The sequence below is a fragment of the Cervus elaphus genome, chromosome 14 (genome assembly GCF_910594005.1).
Source record: "Cervus elaphus chromosome 14, mCerEla1.1, whole genome shotgun sequence".
NCBI classification, from domain to species: domain Eukaryota; kingdom Metazoa; phylum Chordata; class Mammalia; order Artiodactyla; family Cervidae; genus Cervus; species Cervus elaphus.
In genome coordinates, this window is record NC_057828.1 from 65913776 (window position 1) to 65929674 (window position 15899).

Below are 15899 nucleotides of genomic sequence, written 5' to 3' on the forward strand. Positions count from 1 at the left end.
ATTAGAGTCCTATCCAAATGATTAAGTTGAGAATACCTTTTTATATTTTATAAAAATAAATGGTTTTAAATATGGGGCTTTTAGACTGAATAACACTGGAAATTTAATACTCTAAGAATTCAGTGTTTTCTTTTTTGATTTATGACAAAATGGAAAGATTTTTAAAGACTTCGCCATCTTTGTTGAATAAAAGAAAAAGGTGTATTGAATACAGTTCATCTGAGAAGGGTAGGCGAGGGTGGGAATAGGCCATAGCGGAGACAGTAGGTGAGGTATAATATCATGCTTTAAAAGAATAACGTTTAAAAAAAAAAAAGAATAACGTTTGGAAGAATAGAAATATGGAAATTAACATGTCAAGGTTGGAAAAATGGAGCTGGGTAAGTATTGAAGTACCAGACAGGGAGGACATCATTGAAGTTGTTTTGGAAGATGAGAACTTAGAATGATCATAGCCATAGGGAATATCAGACAGGTCAAATCTGGTTGTAAAAGGTGGCCACTGGTGCTTCTGAACAACACCTGCTGTGGTTGTGGGAGGCAACTGTTCATACTCCCCTCCGTCTTCACTCCAATAATCTCCTTTTTTTTTTTTTTTCCGTCTTTAATTCTTTTTACGCTGAAGGTTTTCCAGTGGGATCCACTTGAAGTTGATCTCTGGTGTTAGACCACTTCACAGGAAAGGACTACAACTTATCTGTTTTGTAGAAATTTTCTGCATAATACTTCTGTGGGTGGAGAGGTGCATTCCAGTAGCGTGTTCTTTGTCAGAAACTTTGTTACCAGAAGGAGAGAGATACAGCAGCCCCAAGGTTTTTTTCTGAGATAGCAGAAAAATGATTGTCATTTAAATACTAATTAAAATATCCAGTGTGTTGTAAGATCAATTTTGTCACTTTAAATCTTGAGACAGAGGGCGATAAAGGGAGGGGATGGGACTGAATAAAGTAGCAAGCAGAGTCTTTTTCTCTCCTGGAGAGGAGAACTAGGTCATGGGATCGTTTTGGGGAAATACAAATACTAAATAGGGTGGGCTCCAGATTCTGGAAGAATCTGGTAATGCAGAACTGGGTATTCACTGTCGCTGGAAGGTTCAAGAAGTCCTCTAGCATGTACTGATGCTAATTGACATGGTCAAGAAGTCTTCTCCTTACCCATTCACCCACCTCCCCACTCTGATGCTAAAGATTTAAAATAGCACTGGTCCCAGAAATACAACCAAATGTGGCTGATTTACCAAACCTGGTAAAATTGTTTGAAAAAAATTACCCTCTGTTGTGGCTTGTAAGTCTTGTTTTTTGTTGCAGTAGTGTTAATAGCATTTTACCTACTTGGATATTAACTGGCTAAATTATTTCAGCAGTTAATTTCTGCTTCACTTGTTTCAGTTGGACTCAAAATGTATACTTCCTTTTCCATCCTGTGTTTCATTGCTTTCTAACAGCTCTTCTGTTATTACCTTCATGGTCGATGAAGCACTTGGTGAGTTTTTGTTTTGTATTTTAAGATATGTTATATTAAGATCTGGACCCTCTAGTATAGCAGGTTTTTCATGAGGCAATTTTGGGATGGATGAGAGTTCAGACTTTAAAAGGGCTGTTTTGTTGTATGGTGGAGAAATACTATTTGCAGCCCGCAACTACATCTCTAACCCTGGCTAGCCTTTCAGATTTTTTTTTTCCATTTATTTTTATTAGTTGGAGGCTAATTACTTTACAATATTGTAGTGGTTTTTGCCATACATTGACATGAATCAGCCATGGATTTACATGTGTTCCCCATCCCAATCCCCCCTCCCGCCTCCCTCTCCATCCAATCCCTCTGGGTCTTCCCAGTGCACCAGCACTGAGCACTTGTCTCATGCATCCAACCTGGGCTAGTGGCCTTTCAGATTTTTGTTACTGGTGGCATGAATAAGCACCTGAAAGTTTAGGTGGGTTTGTTTTACTGATTGATCTTTTTCAGAGAATAGACTATTAAGCAAATGTCTTCTGGATAGTGGATTGTTCATCTATATGTGGGTATTTTGGTAGGTGGTTATCACATACTGCCATTTAAAATTTGTAATCAAGCTGTATTTGAATTGTGAATAGACGTCAATGGCCTGAGAAGTTACAACTTAGAAGGACTTAATCAACAGTTACAGAAAACTACCGTGGTGGCATTTTCACCAACATGTCACACAGAAAGGGAGAACTTGTAACCAACTCCTTTCTTGTTAACACGTAAGAGGAGATGCTTAGACAGGTTATTTTCACCTTCCCTGAGGCCCACTTTTTAAGTGTAGGTGACTGTGGTAAGAAAAACATCACGATTCTCCAGTAGACTAGGTAAGTTTTGCTCAGGGTTTGTGCTGTAGATAATTCCTTGTTGTGGGGAGCAGTTCTGTGCATCATGGGATGTTTAACAGCATCCTTGGCCTCTCCCCACTAGATGCCAGTATCATTCAGCCCCGTTCGTGACAACCAAAAATGTTTCAGCACATTGCCAAAAGTTCCCTGTGAGTGCAGATTCACTTAGGTTTATTTTTTTACCACCTCCTTCAAACAGCAGGTTACAAATAAGGCTAAGGCTTCTCTTAGCAGTTTGGTTTTAGATAGTAATAGGCTAGTCACCATGTTTAGATTTTACCTATATAAACCTGTACAAGTTTTAAATGTATTTTTTTAATTGTGTTTTATTTTACTGGCTATTACTGAATACTAATGTGCAGATCACAATTATAGGGGCTTTGCCTATGGGAAATTCAGAGATACTAGAGAAAGGTTATTAGTGAGTGAATTGGTAAGTGCTGTGATAAACACGTACTGTGCAAGTTTAAGGGAAGGGAACTTTATTCGAATAGAGCTGGGATGAGGAAGGTATCTTGAAGGAGGTGAGATTTGGTCTGGGTTTTTAAATATGGTTGGGACTTTTAAAAGTAGATACTGGTTAAATTGACATTTCAGGCAAGAAGAACATCTCATGTCTCCTTTATTCCAAATACATTTAAAAAAAATTTATTAACTTATTCAGTGTATAACATTGGAATTCTAGCCAGGCCTTTCTAAGTTTTCTGTTATGGACAGAGAGTTAGACATATGTGAAGTGTTCGTGCTGAAGACTTGGTGGCTGGTAGAGGTCTGGAAAAGGGAAAAGCGGTTTGGCATTGGGGTCCTGCAGAATCCCTTCCTTGACTCTGTTCTTGATTATGTATTACTCCCTCTAGAACCTTATTTCAGATGTGCTGTGTTCCTTCTTTTAATCTTTTTAATCACTGCCTATACTAGTTTTCTCTTTCATGGACCAAACTCAGCTTTCTCTTAAAAGTTCTTGCCTGTTCTCATTTTCCCTTTAAGCTCTGTCCGTCCTTGCTTTTCTTTAATCTAACAATTTCAAGTTTGCCCTATACTATGTTTTTCCTTTTATTTTCCATCTTCTTTACTTTAATCCCTTGTAATCCAGCTATTTTTCCTTAGCACTTTGTTGGATTTGACCTTTCCAAAGGTGCCAGAGACCTAATGGCCAAATTCATCCATTGGTGGTTTTCCTCTCTCACACACACAGGACTTTTGCTTTCCTTTTCCACAGTCTTTCTGTGTTGTTCTCATATCCGTCCGTCCATCCCATCAGTAAACATTCAGTTTGGGCCAAGATATATCCCAGATCTCTATAGGATGAGATGAGAATACACTCCTAAGTAGTTTTACCAGGCCCCACAGGGCCTTCCCAGGTGGCGCTGGTGGTAAAGAACCCATCTGCCGATGCAGGAGACACAAGAGCGGTGGGTTCAATCCCTGGGTCGAGAAGGACGCCTGGAAGAGGGCATGGCAACCCAGTGCAGTATTCTTGCCGGGAGAATCCCGTGGATTCAGGAGCCTGGTGGGCTACAGTGTATAAGGTTGCAAAGAGTCAGACACGGCTGAAGCAGCTTAGCGCACACAGGCGCTCCAGGCCCACAAGTAAGTACATAACGAGCACCCGGTTCAGAGCTACCGCGATGCACACTCCGGGGCCTGCGGGGACTCGGTGAGCTCTGTTGTTTGTAGTGCTGAGTTTGTAATTACCCTGCCTCTTACTTTACTTTCCTGGTCCACCTCACCCCACTTGTGACCAAACGAAAGGCATAGCCCTACTCCTCTGTTTCCTTTCAGCGTTCTTGTCCCCCCTCAGAAATCGCAGTACTTTTGCATCTTCCCTCATCATTATTTAAAACCTATCAAGCACCTGCTTAGTACACTCCTATGGAGACAGATTGGTGAAAGAGACCACGCCCACCGTTCAGAGAGCTTATAAACTAGTGCAACAGGCATAAACGCAAATAATACAGAACAAAGTGCAGTTGGGTACACTGGTTTAGTGTGGTCTCTGGGACACAACTGCCTGTTTTCAGAGCACTTACTAGATGTGCTGCCTTGGGCAAACTGTTGAAGGTTTCTGTTTCTCAGTTTCCACATCTGAAAAGTGAGGATAGTAGCAGCATCTAGCCCTTGGAGTTATAAAGGTCAAGTGAGTTCACGTGTAAAGTCCTTGGGATAGTTCTGGCATACAGTAAGCATATAAGTTTTAGCTATGTATGATGCCTGAAAATTAGCCCCCAGTGCTGACTAATCTGATAATTTTTCACCACTGCCTTCTGGACATTCCTAATTTTAGAAGTCTTTCTGTCATAGCAAACTGAACACTCTTAAAGGTAAACTCTTAATCCTTACCCTTCTCTCCCCTCACCCCCCATGTTTTCTCATTTTTCTACATTCATGCGCTATTCCCCATCTTCCCATTCAGGTTTAGAACCTGACAGTCATCCTTGAGTTCTCCCAGTTTTCCTCACCCTCTTCCATACATAAACTGCTTTGGAAAATGTTGCCTTCCTGTTGTCTCTTCTTCCTTCATTTCCAGCACTGTCAGTTTATATGCATACTCTTGAAATAGTCTTCATCTGATACCGAAGCCTGCTATTCTTGCAAGTAGCGAGAAGAAAGCACTGACTTCGGGTTTTTAAGCACTGCCCACTGTTTTCTGTTTTTGAGCTAACAGCATCTCTGGAGGTTGATTTCTTTGTCTTTAAACTGGACATTGATCTCATAAGATTGTGGTCAGTGTTTTTAAAAAGCAGATTTACGTATGTTTACTAAATTATGGTTCTCCTTCAGGCCCTACCACCTGTCCCCTTGTCAGTTAATCTTTTGCGTTGCTTCTGTGTTATTATTCCTGAAAAGCATTTGTATGTGGCTTTCCCTTGCTGCAGCTCCTAGTTCAGCATTCTTGGCCTTCCATAAAGTGACCCTCATCTACCTCTGCCACATGGTATCTCCTTACGTTTTGAAAAGAATCAGCCACCAGAAGCCAGAGTAATCTACTCGTTGTCTTTTAAAAATCCTTTATCCACTCCTGCTTTAATCTGTCTTCCAAAGCCATTTCACTTGTAGGAGGTACTATCTATCCTCCACTCTGGAGTTTCACCTTCTCTGTGAACATTTCTTGTCCACCCTGGTGATTGCTGCAGTCATTGACTCTTTGTAGCATTTCATGTCTTTCAGTCATCTGGTACATATAATTTCTTAAATTTGTAACAACTTTTTTTTTTTTTAAATGTAAGTGAATTGTCTCTGCAGTTAGAAGTAGATAGGGATCATGTCTCAGCAGTTTTTGAATGCACAATGTACATAACGGGTTTTAAATAGAGTTTTTATGCTTCTGTTTCATTTTTGCAAAACATTTATGGAATACTTATGAATGCCAGTGCTAAGCTCTAAGAATATAAAAGCAAATAAACTGAATTTTGATCTTGAGGCTAGTGGTTTCCTGGGGGAGGATGTTGCACAGGTATTTCAGTATACAGTTGGTCTTCTGTACCTGTGGGTTCCCCATTGGCAGATATAGCCAACTGTTGATGGAAAATATGGGGGGGGGGGGGCGGAATTTCAGGCAGTTCAGAAAGCAAAATGTGAATTTGCCAAGCACAGCCAACTGTGTACATAGTATTTACATTGTATTAATAGCTATTGACATAGCATTTGGGCTTTCTTGGTGGCTCAGTGGTAAAGAATCCGCGGAGACGTGGCTTCAGTCCCTGAATTGGAAAGATCCCTTGGGGAAGGAAACGGCAACCCTCTCCAGTATTCTTGGCTGGCAAATCCCATGGACAGAGGAGCCTGCTGGGCTACAGTTCTTGGGGTCACAAAGAGTTTAGCGACTAGACAACATAGCATTTACATTGGATTAGGTATTCTAAGTAATCTAAAGATGATTTGAAATATACATGAGGATGATGTGCAAAAGCTGTATGCAAGCACTATACAATTTTATTAATATATAAGTGACTTGAGCATCTGGGGATCATTCTCATCTGATACTGAGGGGTATTTACATGTGGTAAATACCAAGGTAAATGTTTTCAAGGGATGCCGTCAGTATTCTGAAGGTGAAAGTGAAGTCCTTCAGTTGTGTCCGACTCCTTGCGACCCCATGGACTGTCGCCTACCAGGTTCCTCCGTCCATGGGATTTTCCAGGCAAGAGTACTGGAGTGAGTTGCCATGCTGAGGGAGGTGGAACTTTTACTACCTGGGAGTTCAGAGAAAGCTTCTGTAGTTGAGCCCTTGAGCTCAGTCTTAAAGGTTGAGTAGGGTTAGTCAGGTGAAGAAAGAATGGTAGAGTGCAGCAGGAAGAGGAACAGAATGAGTAAATCCTTGGGAACAGTGTGTTGGAGGAACTCTAAATCTCATTCTGCATTTCCTTTGGGAGTTTGATGTTCTCTTTCAATAAACTTGGTCATTAGTCTTGCAGGAGTAATTTATATTTAGGTGGCTGGTGTTTGTTATATATGTTTCTACCAGAATATGAAGACAAAAGAGAAGTTTTTGTTATGCTTTGATATACATAAAGATTTAAATTTCCTCTCCATATTTTTGAAAGTAGCCTCATCTTAGGCAAAAATTAGTTATGTGGAATATCATTAAATTATTATGTAGGGGAAACTTTTAATGAATACATGTAATTCTGAAAATAACTTTGGGTCGATAGGAGTTACATTATAGACTCCTCACCTGTTGAGATCAGACATGGAATGGAAGTGAAGGAGAGGGAAAGAGTTCTGTAGCATTGGCAGGAGGGGGGTGCAGGTAGAGATCGGAATATTAAGTAAAATATCGTTGGATTTAAGTTTTTCAAGTCTGTCTTTGGAAAAATAAGGTAGACCCTTTTTGATGACTAACATTTTGTTCTCACTGTTCTTAATGGCATCTCCCTTCTGTAGTGTTTGTCTTAAGTGAGAAGCATCATTCTAAAATCCATTGTATTTAAAGAATTGCTGTATTGATGCATTAATATTCTCAGTCTGTTCCGAAAAACTCCATGGGTTCACTGACTGCACTGAGTCCTTTTTCCATCTCTTCTCTTCCCAAAGGCCTAGTATTTCAGTGTTTAGTTGGAATGCAGTATACTAGAATGTGTTTTGCTAATACTGCCTCTTAATTATTTAGTTTTTCATCAGGCAACAACTTAACCCGATTTTCTTTGAGATACTTTGTGGTGAGTGAGATGTAAGATAATCAGTAAAGTGCAACTGGAAGATGATATTCCAAGAAAAAACGAGTTAGAGGTATGCTTCAAAGGGAAAGGGAATTAGAGGTCTGCTTGCTTGAAGACTTATTTGTTGTTGATGGAAAAAGATAAAAAGCGTAGTGTTAAGAGAACCACCATAGGATGAACTTGGGTTTAAAACGTTTCTTAGGGCATCTGTAAAGCTTTGCACTTCCACACACATACACAGTTTGAGTTCTTTTGTTGCAGGCACACAGTCACCCTATCATGCAGGGTTTTGTAGCCTTTCAGTTTATCCGTATATTAACCTTCACATACTTGTATATACATATGTATGTATATAGTTTTAACAACAGGGATTGGGCTAAATCATATAGTTTTATAATTTTTTTTCACTGAACATTTTATCAAAGACATGTTCATATAAAATCTGTAACATCATTGGAAACCTCAGCATGCTGAAAATTATAGGAGTACCATAATTTTCTAAGCTGATTTCCTAACAAAATGTATGTTGTTTCCAGTACTTTATTATTATTAAAAAAATACTGTAATGAGCATCCTGGTACACACCTGCTCTTGTGTATGCTTACTTGAATGACAGGGTATGCGTGTTTTAATGTATTTTAAGTGTGGTAGGCAGAATAATGAGCCTCCCAAAAGATATCTACATCCTGATCCCCCAAAGCTGAAGAATATATTATGTTATGGGGGGAGGCGGGATTGAGATTGCTAATCAGCTAGTTTTAAAATAAGGAGATTATCATGGATTATTTGGTGGGCCCAGTGTAATCACAAGAACCCTTTAACTGTGAAAGAAGGAAGCAGAAGAGTCAGAACCAGAGAGCGCATCCTGTTGGAATGAAGCAGGTCACACACCAAAGATGCAGGTAGTCTCAAGAGCCAGGAAGAAGCACAAACTCAGGTTCTTCCCTAGAACCTCCAAAAAGCTTCATAGCCGTGGTTATACCTTGACTTTGCTTTACTGAGACTCACTTAGGCTTCTAACTTTCGGACGTTATATAAGAGAATAAAATTTGTGTTGTTTTAAGCCACTAATTTTGTGATAATCCATTATAGCAGCAGTAGGGAAATAATACATGGTAGATAGTGCCAAAAAGTATCAGAAAGGTTTGTACAGTTTGTGTGTGTGTGCTCAGTCATGCCCAGCTCTTTGCAACCCCATGGACTGTAGCCCACCAGGCTCCTCTGTCCATGGAATTCTCCAGGCAAGAATAGTGGAGCGGGTTGCCATTTCCTTCTCCAGGGGATCTTCCAGACCCAGAGATGGAACCATAGTCTCTTGTGTCGCCTGCATTGGTAGGTGGGTCCTTTACCACTGTGCCACCTGGGAAGCAGTCTATTCTGGCGCTTCCCAGAAGGTAACTTTTTCTGTACATGCTCCCCAGTATTGAAGATTTCATGTGTTGATATTTCACCTTTTTTTGGAAGCACATTCTTTGATGTCTTTATCTATAGAAAGGGCTTCCCTGGTGGCTCAGGCAGGAAAGAATCTGCTTGCAGTGTAGGAGACCTGGGCTCAATCCCTGGGTTGGGAAGATCCCCTGGAGGAGGGCATGGCAATCCACTCCAGTATTCTTGCTTAGGAAATCCCCATGGACAAAGGAACCTGGCGGGCTAGAGTCCTTGGGGTGGCAAAGAGTCAGACACGACTGAGTGACTAAGCACACACATAGACAAGCCTATCCAGTATGCCAGCATTTCCCAGAGTGTGTTCTGCTGAATGTGGCAAATTCATGTGTGTTAGGATTCTCAGTTTTTCCAAGGCAAAATAAATTAAGAATACAGAATTAAACTGGATTCTTTATTTAGAACTTCTCATAGCTTATAATATGCTAATAGGTATTATGAACCTCCAAGAGGGAGATAGAGATTGGTGTTTCCAAAGCTACGTCACATCTCATAGGACTGGTGTTTTCTTGGAACACTCATTTAAAGTGCAACACTCCTTTTCCTGTTCTTTGATCTCTTATTTCTCTTTAATATAGTAACCTTCACGTATGCCCATATTATACCTTAGACTTTGTTATTCTTCAGAATTCTTCTACTTCTAAAGTTCTACATTTGACCATTTCACTTTGACCACATCCTGACATGCTCTAATCCAGCTGCTTCTGTTCAGGACTTGCAGTGTAGATTCCAAACTTTTTCGCTCTTAGTCACTTCCTGGTTTTTTCTTTCCTTTCTCCTGTTTTTCTCTTCTGCCCTTTTATAGATATTACTTTAACTGTCTTACCAGTGTCCTCAGTCTGCCTGTTCTCCCAGTCTAGGAGAATTCACTCTGAATGATTCTGAAAATAAACTTCTTTGGGTATAATTGATAGCGTTGCTGGGAAAAACAAAATTACAGACTGGCCAATTGTTGTTGAAATGCATAGACTTCCACTTTAATATCTATTCTTTTTTCCCCTCTGTTTTGCTAGTTTCTTCACAGTACTTTTAATTTAAGCTTTAAGTATTTTTTCTTGAAGTTTTACAACTTTTAGCAGATGGCCCCTGTGTGAACATAACAGCAAGAGCCTTCTGGTGGTACTGATCTGCTTCCTATTCCTCCTTCTACTAGTTCTTGCTTCTGCCCCTCTTAGAAAGGGAAAGGTTCTCATCCTCCTTATTAAGGTGGCCTTTTGTGTGTGTGTGTGTGCGTTGGATATCATCAGCTTGTTTTTATATCCAACCCTTTCCCTCTTTACTGGAACTTTGTTTTATTGTAAACATTGGCACAAGCTTCCCTTAACCTGTCCTTCCCTAGCATTTGTTCTGTCATTTATCTTCCCCATTTATCATCTTAAAACATGATCTATGCTGACTTCCTCAGCCCAGTGTTCTCTGGTCTCTACCTCTACCTTTCCACTGAAACCATACTTGGTCAAGTCACCAAAGGCTTCTCTGTTTTTAACTCCATAGACTCTTCTATTTACTTATTTTTTAAATTGAGCTCAGGGACTGTTTGGCTAATAAGTGTATCCCTGAGGCCTCCATGGTACCTGATACATAGTGGAATCTTTGCATGTGTTTGATGAATGTTCGTTCAGTGAATGTACTTCAGTCTACTGCCCTCTGTTGGACTCTGCTCTGGCCTTGTTCCTGTGTTAATGTGTTTCTTGTTTATGTGTTTCCGTGGCTGTGTTTTGTTTTTTAACTCTTGTTTGAATTTAGTATTTTTTCTGCTTTTTCTTGTTACGTTAAGACTGATTCTTATATTGAAAGGTGTACCTTATCAGTGTGTTACTTTACTTTTAAAATGGAGCTGTATTATCAGAAAGTTTAGCCTGATACTCCAAATATGAGCATTAGCCAAGCATAGCACTTAACGGTGTGGTGATTTAAGAGCAAGGCCTTTACTTTCTGGCAGCCCTGGGTTTGAAAACTGGGTGTATGATCGTGGGTAAGTTACCTATTGTTTTGATTCCAGTTTTCTCAGTGGTGGAGTGGAGATAATATGTTTCCTAGGGTTTGAGAAGGAATAAATTAGATAACATAGTAAAAGTTCTTAGCATGGTGCCTTATACCTGGGTTTAAAAAAGAAGCAGTAAATTGCGCTATTAATAATTAGTAGTAGCAGTACATTATTTGTTATATAAAAACCACACATTCTTACGGAGTTGTCCTAAATTATCTTTAATGAATTGCATTAGTGTTTTTTTTTTTTTCCTTTATTTGAACTTACATATACCAAGTTCTGGGCTTCCCCAGTAACTCAGCTGGTAAAGAATCCACCTGCAATGCAGGAGACCCCAGTTTGATTCCTGGATTGAGAAGTTCCCCTGGAGGAAGGGATAAGCTACCCACTCCAGTATTCTTGCCTGGAGAATCCCCATGGACAGAGGAGCCTGGTGGGCTATATTCTTTGGGTCACAAAGAGTCAGACATGACCGAGCGACTAAGCACAGCACATACTAAGTTTTGGGACTATGATAGATTACTGGATCAGGGACAGTTCTGTGAATACAAGTGCACTGGACTTATGGCCACTTTATAATTTTATTATTTAATCTATTTATTTACTTTTTTTTTTTTTTTGGCTGAGCCATGAGGCTTATGCCTAGTCTCGGTGGAGGGATTGAACCCATGCTCTTGGCAGTAAAAGCTCTGAGTCCTAACTATTGAACCACCAGGGAATTCTGACCATTTTAACCTTCTCAGAGAACTAGAAACAGAACTTAATTGTAGCAGTTTATTTAGATGATTGGTTTTAAGGAAATGGAGTTACTGAGGATACTATGATGGGTGTTATAAACTGTTTTATGGGGAAAATTCCAAGAGCCTTGAAGACTCTTCATAGGATCATTTCCAATGAAAGGTACAGTTTTGCGAAGGTATTGTGACCTACACACTAATGTGAGGGGTGTATGTGGAGAAATGGCAGGACGTAGGCTAGGTGGTCAGGTGGCAGATTATTATGAGTTACTTAGACCTGAATGTGGACATAATTTCTTTTAAAAGGATTTTCTTTCTTTCTTTCTTTAAGACTGCACTGGGTCTTCATTTGCTGCACTTGGTCTTTCTCCTTTTGTGCCGAGCAGGGGCTACTCTCTTGTTGGAATGCACGGGCTTCTCATTACAGTGGCTTCTCTTGTTGCGGAGCACAGGTGCTGGGGCACACGGTCTTCAGTAGTTGTGGCACACAGGCTTAGTTGCTCTGAGGCATGTGGGATCTTCTCAGATCGGGGATTGAACCTGTGGTCCCCTACCTTGGCAGGCAGATTCTTACCACTGGACCCAGGGAAGTCCCATAATTCCTTCCTTTATGTTAGTCATTTCAGATCCCCAGATTCCCAAGTGAGGTGAAATGAAATGAGAGAAAAATTAAGAATCTGAGAATTACAGTCATGTACTATAAAAGGAGTTTGGAAATGTTATAATGTAATACCACGTTAATAAAATAATCTCCAAGTTTCCTGCTTTCCTATACCTGTTACCTCCACTGTTTTTTCATACCTAAGATGACAGTCTTTCCTCTCCAGTATTTTTGGCAGCTGGTGTGATGCTACAAGTGATTGAAGTGCTCAAAAATTTATTACCATAAATATCTCTCATTTTAAATGCTAACAGGGAATTGCTTTCCTTTGTGTGAGGGTTTACTTGTGTTTGTGTTGTACTAATATTTAGGAAATATGTACAGTCTATCCTGATTTTTGTGGCTATATAGGTATACCTTTTATTGTTTTTGTTATTTTATGATTTTATAAAAAGTTTTTAGAAATCATTTTGATCTGTTTGTTGTTTTTGAAGGGCATCTTAATGATTATGCAGGCTTCCTGATGGCTCAGTGGATAAAGAATCTGCCTACAGAGACGGGTTCGATCCCTGGGCCAGGATGATCCCCTGGAGAAGGAAATGGCAGCCATCTCCATAAAATCCCATGGAGAGAGGAGCCTGGTGGGCTCCAGTCCATGGGGTCACAAAGAGTTGGACACGACTTAGTGTCAGAGGTTAATAATTATGCCCTAGACACTCTGCCTTATGGGTTCTGGATTAACTTCCTGTCACCTGTAATCTAGCAATGCTAATGTACTTTTTGTTTTTTCACCTTTAATGTTGAAGCTTTCATAGAGTAGCAGTAAGGTGTGATAACTTTATAGAGAGAGGCTGTTGGTTTGTGCTTTTGACCTGATTAATAATAAGCCGACAATTTTATTTTGTGTTAGATACTATTCCAAACATTCTTTAATTGTGAATCCTCAGGGCAACCCTGTGAGGTATATATTATTAGCTTCATTTTATAGCAAATCAAAGAGAGAGGCAGAATAGTTAAGTCCAAGGTCATACATAGAGTAGCAGAACCATGATTTGAACCCAGGAATCGGGCTTTAGAATCCATGTTTTTAACTATGTATCATACAGACTCTACCTCTATAGTTTTATTTTCCTATTTGCCTGGGATTGTAGGATTTTGCTTTTATTTTTGTTTTATTTATGTTTATTATTATATGCTTACATAAAAATATGCATATTTTATATATGAATATATAGTCTGAACAAACTGATCTCATCAATCTCAAGCTTCCTAATGCATTTATTTTTTTGTGAAATATAAGAAAAGAGGGTAGGGTAATTTCTCAGAGAGCTTACTAAGGGGAACAGTAGGGGAGATTGTTTTCTTCTATATTTGAAGTAAATTTATTAATTTATTAATAAACTAATGAACTAGGACTGACTAGTCGGTCTGCCACTCTTCTCTCAGTATAACTGTTCTTTCTTCAGTATTGCTACTTAAATACAGTATTTCCCAGGACCTTTGGGGATACTGAGAACCAGCTATTATGGGTAAAAATAGTTCTGACCCACCTGAGCTAATCAGACAAGTGGAAAATGACTTGCCAGTTTTTACAACTAAAGTACAGAAAATTGGACTTGCCTTTTCCCTGTTGACTTTATAGAGTTGTTACATAGACATATTCAGATGTTAGCTTCTGATACTAAGGAACACAGTTTTGCATGTATGAAATTCAAATCTTGGATTAAGGTACTTTAAAAGGAAAATTCAGTGTGGCTTTTAAAAACAGTAACAGATTACTAAAGATGTCATATGTGGCCTGACATCTTTGAATTAACCATTTTTCTTCTTAAACACATAGTCACCTGAAAGTAAGACTGGTTTACTCAAGAAAAAGAGCAACCTTCTCCATTAACTCACAGTCTTAACTTTTTCTTTCATGTGACTTCACATTGTCTTTGAAAAGTCCCTTCTTGCAGAAAATCTTTGAGTCATCTTAGAATTTTGTCAGATAAATGACAAGATGTTTCTTTTTATTCCCAGTCTCTTTCATTGATCAGATTACTTTGTTCACCATTCCCTGATAGCATTTGAGGGAAGGGCTTTCTCTTAATTGTCCTGGTACAACTTTAGAGCAATACCAACACTCAGTAAATGTTAACTAGTAATGTAGGAGATCCTGCTTATTACCAACATTTAGTTTTTTTATTGAGGTGTATTTGATTTGTATTATATAATTTCAGGTGTACAACGTTGTGGTTCTCAGTTTTTAAAGTCTATACTTCATGTATAAAATATTGACCATATTCCCCATGCTGTATAGTATATCCTGTAGTTTATTTTATGCATAGTAGTTTGTACCTCTTAATCCCCACACGTATCTTCTTCCCCTTCTCTTCTTTGGTAACCACTAGTTTGTTCTCTAATATGTGAATCTGTTTATTTTTTGTTATATTTACTAATTATTTTGATTTTTTAGATTCTGCATGTAAGTGATAACATACAATGTTTATCTTTCTCTGTCTGACTTATTTTACAAAGCATAGACTCTCCAAGTCCATTCATGTTGTTGTGAATGGCATAAATTTCATTCTTTTTTATGGCTGAGTAGTATACTAATGTGTGTGTGTGTTTATACTACATCTTCTTTATCCATTCACTTGTTGATGGACACTTAGGTTGCTTCCATATCTTGACTATTATAAATAATGCTGCTATAAACATTGGGATGTATTTATCTTTTCAAACTAGTGTTTTTGCTCTGTTGGGATATATACCCAGGAGTGAAATTGCTGGATCCTGTGGTAGCTCTATTTTTAACTTTTTGAAGAGCTTCCATGTTGTTTTCCACAGTGGCTGTACCAGTTTACATTCCCACCAGAAATGGGAATGTACATTCCTACATCCTCACCAACTTTCATTATTTGAGGTCTTTCTGATGAGAGCCATTCTGACAGATATTAGGTGATTTCTCATTGTGGTTTTGATTTGCATTTCTTTGATGATTAGTAGTGGTGTTTGTGGAGAAGGCAGTGGCACCCCACTCCAGTACTCTTGCCTGGACAATCCCATGGACGGAGGAGCCTGGTGGGCTGCAGTCCATGGGGTCACTACGAGTCGGACACGACTGAGCAACTTCCCTTTCACTTTTCACTTTCCTGCATTGGAGAAGGAAATGGCAACCCACTCCAGTGTTCTTGCCTGGAGAATGCCAGGGACGGCGGAGCCTGGTGGGCTGCCGTCTATGGGGTCGCACAGAGTCGGACACGACTGAAGTGACTTTGCAGCAGCAGCAGTGCTGTTTGAGCCTCTTTTCATGTGCCTGTTGGCCAGCCATATCTCTTCTTTGGAAAAATGTCTATTCAAATTTTATGTCCTTTTTTTAGGTGTTTTTTTTTTTTTTTAATGTTGTATGAGCTGTTTGTATATTTTGAAAATTAACCTCTTGTGGCTCACATCGTTTGCAAATATTTTCTCCCAATTTGTGTGTTGTCTTTTCATTTTGTTGATGGTTTCCCTTGCTGTGCAAAAGCTTTTAACACATTGTTGACCAGGGGATTTTGGCAGAAGCTAACACCTGTAGCTGGCAATTTTTTATATTAAGTGAATATTGAAACACTCCAATAAGTGACATTTGGG

General features: G+C 39.3%; 1 protein-coding gene across 6 annotated transcripts in view; it reads left to right on the forward strand.

Annotated features, from left to right (window-relative positions):
• The window catches only part of SMG7 (SMG7 nonsense mediated mRNA decay factor), a 78283-nt gene that overhangs the window by 4139 nt on the left and 58245 nt on the right, over nt 1–15899 (forward strand). The gene's annotated exons all lie outside the window — the stretch shown is intronic.